Source organism: Gigantopelta aegis, chromosome 9 (genome assembly GCF_016097555.1).
Source record: "Gigantopelta aegis isolate Gae_Host chromosome 9, Gae_host_genome, whole genome shotgun sequence".
NCBI lineage: Eukaryota > Metazoa > Mollusca > Gastropoda > Neomphalida > Peltospiridae > Gigantopelta > Gigantopelta aegis.
In genome coordinates, this window is record NC_054707.1 from 43,622,546 (window position 1) to 43,628,925 (window position 6,380).

General features: G+C 36.4%; 1 protein-coding gene across 1 annotated transcript in view; it reads right to left on the reverse strand.

The window, feature by feature from the left end:
* Positions 1-5,337, reverse strand: part of LOC121380810 (microfibrillar-associated protein 1-like) — a 30,712-nt gene extending 25,375 nt beyond the window's left edge. The window contains exon 1 of the mRNA XM_041509792.1: positions 5,186-5,337. The gene's annotated coding sequence lies outside the window, so the exon portion shown is untranslated. The remainder of the gene's footprint in view (positions 1-5,185) is intronic.
* Positions 5,338-6,380: the final 1,043 nt, after the last annotated feature.

Sequence of the window (6,380 nt, forward strand, 5' to 3'; positions counted from 1 at the left end):
CAGGTTTCATTGGCAAAATAGTTTGACTCTCTGCATCATGAATTTGGATCACAACTGCCCAGTAGTACTCGCCCCCAGGGATTTCTACTCGCCAGGTGTATCGGCATGTCCGGTGATTCAGCACACTAGGTATTTTGCTTAAACAGTGTTCTCATGATGCAATTAATTTTAACGATTCGTCGCATATGCGATTTGTCGGCCCTACAAAAATCGGAACGATAAGATATTTAGGGTCTTTGTATCACTTACGATTTCTTCTCGCATTCATTCAATTAAACTCTTGTAATGGATTTTCTAGTGACGATATTCCACAAGTTTTCCTGTAACAAGTAGTACCCAATAAATCTTTCTGTTTCACTTTGATTCAAGTCGAAACGTTTCCGCAACATGAAGGCAAAGAGATAACAAGGGACAGAACTCTTCTCATTTATTTTACTGTAACACAATTGGTTGAAACCATACGATTTGTCGTGAGAAATAGAACAAGTTCTAATTGGTACGATTCTGACACATCTTGTTGTATACGACTAAAGTGGTTCCTATTTGGGCGTTCTCACAGTACGATTCGATCGCATATGACAAATCGGTACGACTAATCGCAACATGAGAATGCCGCTTTAGTTTAAGTATTTTTTTTAAACAATATTTATTAACGTTTAACGTTTGTGACTGACCAACAGGCGATGCCTATATTAAGGTCTCTCCCAGAGTTTAAGTATGCTTTGGAAGTTGTCATGTTGTCTGTGTGGGCTACAAAGTGAGGTCATGGGTAGTTTATAAATAGTGGGGTCACCGATCCACATCTACTAGCTGTGCCGAATCACCGGATATGCAAATCGTTTTGGATACAAGGGGGTGTCTACATTTATGGACAATTTTAAAATGTTTATTTACTACAGACATAAAATAATGTGTAGTGTATCTCAGATTATGCACTGCTTCATTGGTTAGAGAAATATTCTATTACCTGGTAAGTATTTCACAGTGTTCACACAGAAAATGGTCTTTGAATGTGGGTACCAGACGTTTCGCCCCCAAGCCAGTTCGCTCCCAGTCAGTTCACCCCCAGGTCTGTTCGACCCCAAATTAGATGTCAGTTCGCCCCCGCGTGCTTAACCAGTTAGCCCCCACAAAGGTACCAGTTCACCACCATAAAGATAATCCCTCAGTTAGAATAACGCTCATCAGAAAAGGCCATATCGAATTGGCATTGCAGTTCAAAGCCCTCTTAGGTGTTAGTCGAAGATGCACAATCAGCATCAATGTTATGTAGCTGATTAACCATTGTTTTAAAATCAAATAAGGTGGAAGTTTATATTGTTTTATTTGTGATAGTTTGTAGATGCTCATAATTCTTTTTACTCAAATTATTTCTTTATTCTTAAAACAGATCCTATCTCTGGTAGGAATGGATGTTTTAATAAATGTTGATGATGTGATTTATGTGTGTAAAAGTGCTCTATATATATATATATATATATATATATATATATATTAATTAATTAATTAAACTGGTGTGTATATCAAATGTGACCGGACTGACTCATGATCCGTCCAAATCGTGGAATGACAACAATTCCTCCCCTCTAAGAAAAGAAACACACACACACACGGTTTAACATGTCTCTAAAGAAACAATACAATAATTGTTTAAAAGTAACAAATAATTGAGAGTTGGGTCAGGGGTCGAATTTTACGCTATTCCGCAAATAGTAAATTTTGTAATGGAATAGTAAAACAATTCTTCCAATATTCCATCATGAAAGTGAAAATAAAGCACGGAATACCGAAAATCGCCTGCGACTATTCCTTACGCTTTTTGTTCAGCTACATTTTTCTGCGCTACTAAGACTTTTCTCATGCACTTACCTGTACAAAATAAACATCTTCAGGGGTTCAAACATTTTCCAAAAAATTACTTGCCATAGAGCAAGTGCCAATCAGATATTCACTTGCCCTATATATTTTTCCACTTGCCTATACTTCTTAAGGTAACCAATTGTGTTACTCCTATTTAATTTAATACAGTGCTTAATAGTGTAATAATCTTGAAAGTAATTGGTTCAATTGCACAAATAAAGAATTTTGCCAATAGGTTACAACACTTACCCAGGAAGTACTAAATGTATATGTCTGTTCAGTAGTATCAACTGTCTTCTTTATTTGTTGTTTTAAACTTTATTTTTTTAAATATTGTCTATTTGTTGATTTAAAGTTTGTTATTTGTTTGGTAGTGTCCACTTGTTCATCTAAATATAATTATTGTGTTGATGTATGCCTTGGTGACCACTTGTATGGTCGTGGATGTGGTGAGATCCCTTTCCACTCATGAGCCATCCTTTTATGGATGGCATTGGTTCAAAAACGTTTAGGGATTTTGGCCCATGTGTCATTGTGTATATATTATTTATTTATTTTTGCCCCAAAACACTTCTCTGAGGTGTTTTTACCCTGTTCATAGCTGAGAAAAGTCTCTTGCAAACAGTCGTAGCTGGGCTCAAAGTAAACATGAGCTCTTACTTTGGAAATGTTTTTAAATAGTGCAGGCTTGGTAAACAACAGCCGGGGAGGGGGTGTACATCGATTGCAGCCTTGTATTTTTAACTTATTGAGCATAATTTATTTGTTAAAAACTATTAATAAAGCAGAAACAATGAATATATTCATGTATGCTTAGAGGGCATCGCACCATCACGATTATGACGTGAAATCTGACTTATCACGATTATTACGTAGGGCTAATGAAAAATAACTTCACCTACATGAACGTAGATTTAAATTTATAAAGTACTGAAAAAAACATTAAGTATGTTCTGCTACAAGATTTATTATATCTAAACTAAAATGTCTTGCAACTTTTATAAAAATACAGTTCATAATATGTATGCTCTGTTCAAGTGAACTTGGAAATTATAAATTTGCTTTACGTCCCCGTTCATTTGCAAAGAGCAGATTCCGGAACCACGTTAACGTCTAATTTAATTTGAATATAACAATTTTAAACTGTATCCCACCTCAGTTACCATGTTTGCAAGGATTAAACATTATGATTGCACACTCACGGCATGTACATGTATACTTTTATTTTTATATAAGCTATAAAGCGTATTGAACGCTATTTCTCTGAAGATCATCAACCGATTATTTGTATGAATTCAGTTGAACGTTCAGTTGCTGAAATTACCAATCTTAGTCGATAGTAAAAGGGGAATAATTCTAAAGTTGTTATCGAACTTTTCAACACATTGTTTTCCGTTTTGGTGTGTCAACACATTGGCAAGAGTTCCGATAGTTCCAGCATTTAGGGTCAGGGTTAGTTCTCTTCAGAGCTATATAAATACGTGTACGGTCGGAACTCTTTCCAAAGTTTTTACCAAGATTTGTAACAAAATTTTAAAAATGTTTTAGGTGTTACATTAGTCACTTGTCATCGGGCATATGCAGTTAACATAATTACTTGCCCGGCATGGAAATTCCACTTGGCACGGGATTTTTGAACCCCTGATCTTTTTGATCGAGACTAATGTTTGGAGTCAGTGCATTTGTAATTCCAGCTAGTACGCAGTAATGCATAGACTGGTATATAAACAATTGTTTGTTACACAATGTTGTACAGGGCGACGTAGCACAGTCAGGAAAACTAGTGGTACATTAATAATTGAAGGGATAGTACATTTTTAGACGGAATAGTGTTTTCTGAAATTCACTATTCCTTTGGGATAGTGGTAAAAAATTAAATTTCAACCCCTATGGGTCAAACTGACAAATAGTTGGGGGCGAACAAGCAAACGGGGGCGAATCGACTTGGGGGCGAACTGGTACATGAGACGAACAGGTCAAACTGAGGACGAACTGACTTGGGGCGAACTGCCTTGGGGGAAAAACGTCATGGATTCTTTGAATGCTTAGTTGTGCTGATACACTGGATAGCACTGTAACATAATATCTCGCAATACATGCAGTTAAAATGTATCGAAAACATGTTGATCGAAATTGTAAGACATATCGTCAACGTCCTAACTGCATTATGCTTCAAATTCCATTCACTTTGTTTTCTCGTGCACGGTTCGCGCAGTCAACATCCGATATGTTGTCTCAGGAAAATTTTTATAAACAATAAATTTGAGAAAAGTAAGTATCTAAATACAAAACTTTACAAATCCCTAAAACCATTAATTTTACGAAGTCGTTTTTGTTTATTCCTTAAAATTACCGATATCAGGTCCACATGAGTAGAAATTGACTTAAAATGGAGAAAGATGAATTAACATTCGGTGCGTGTCACATGACCTCACACGTGCCAGATCAACAAGGCCAAAGAATTTAATTTTTACGATTTTTAAGACCCCTGTTGTTAGAATTTGTTTTCAATTATTATATTCGATCTGCAAAAGGTATGCTACATTTTTGTGTCCTATTGTAGTGAATAGTATTCATAATCCATTCATAACAGTTGTAAATAATTTTGAGTATATAAATTGTGTTAATTTAGAATCAATTCATTAAAAAAATTATATTTTACAAACTATTCGCAGGTATGAACGTAATGCTTATCAGTATTGACATCAAGTGTGAGCGATGTGTGTTGATAAAACGCGAACCGGACCAGAACATTTGATAAATATAATTTTTCCTTTAAAAAAATTAATAGATTAAGTATTCGGCAACTGTGCATAATTAAGAAACATATATTTTTTCATGTAGTTGCCTTAAAAATGGAAAATGATGAACCGCACATGTGCAGTATGATACTTTTTGCAAACGCATGCGCCTGAATGCAGTTAGAAACGTCGCACCCTTTCCTGTTTAACGGAGGGTGTTTCACTTTTATTTATTAGAATGGATTTCTTTTACGTCCACATTGTTGATTTTTTTTACGTTACTTGATTGCAGTTTATTTTGTTTCACGTATTGTTGCTGAAAAATGTAGAATAGTATTTCCGTAAATATCGTATTCATGTTTTTGTCATTAGGTGAACGCAGTTTGGGACGTCGATGGTAAATGTATCAACATTCAGTGAGACCGGGCAGAAAACATGCAACACATGAGAGCCATCACTAATATCTGCTGACAGCTCCTGCATCTGGTAGACTTTAGTGAAGGCAAACTCAATTTGACTCAAAATAAGTTTGGACTGTTTTCCTAACAACGAAACTATTAAATTAGTTCTAATTTAACTCATACCTTTTATATCACCGTAATTTAAATTATTAGATGTAGAGTGTCTTTATTTCAATTATGAAAATAAGCTGATAACTGATTAAAACCACAAAACACTTTTCTTTCACATTGTTTTTCTTCTTTTTTTCATGTGGATGAAAATAAAGTGTACAGAGTTCTCACCCTTGAAAACGGTGTTGATCACATTTACGCCTCGGATTAAAATATGATTTTTGTTGTTGGTTGTTATTGTTGGTTGTTGTTGTTTGTATTTAACGACGCACTTAACACGTTTCATTTACGGTTATATGGCGTCAGACATGTGGTTAAGGAATACACAGATATTGAGAGAGCAAACCCGCTGTCACCACTTTATGGGCTACTCTTTTCGATTAGCAGCAAGGGATCTTTTATATGCACCATCCCACAGACAGGATAGTACATACCACGGCCTTTGTTACACCAGTTGTGGAACACTGGCTGGAACGAGAAATAGCCCAATGGATCCACCGACGGGGATCGATCCTAGACCGACCGCGCATGAAGCGAACGCTTTACCACTGGGATACGTCCCGCCTCCTGCACAGTGTAGAGTGGAATGGGTATTTGGCGAAATAGTGGTTGATTCCACGAATCTCTATCGAGCGTCTAAGAGTACAGACACTCCCAATGATATTCTTTGCTGGAGGTTTCATCCCTGGACGCCACAAAGAGGACTGCCATTCCAGACTAATTTACTAAATCAAAACTAGCACAAGACAAAACTCATATTGGAATAAGTACAGCTGTGATCACATGCACTCAACAATCACTGTCAAAATAGTGATGATAGCAGGTGTTCGCGGAAGTTGAGCATATTCTGCCCTACCGGTGGCACCCGTTATGCGTACTGCCACCACAACTGTCAAATATGTCACTTTGACATCTAAAACAATGAAAAAATAAATGTCAAAGAGTTTCACCAAAGAGATGAAAACGTATGCAAACGTTCAAAATATGGAATAGCATCAGCCATCATTTTGGCCAGTGGTGCACCGTATTGAGTAGATCTAGCTTCCAAATGTCTACCATAAAACGTTCTGAATGTCTTCAGGAGTCTCTGTGCCAGAATGATATGGCGTTATTTGAAATCTGCATACAATGAGCATGTCCTGAGGTATCTAAGAAGTTGTGATATGTAGACACCAGAAGCTGGAACAGAATGTATATTGCTCGACAT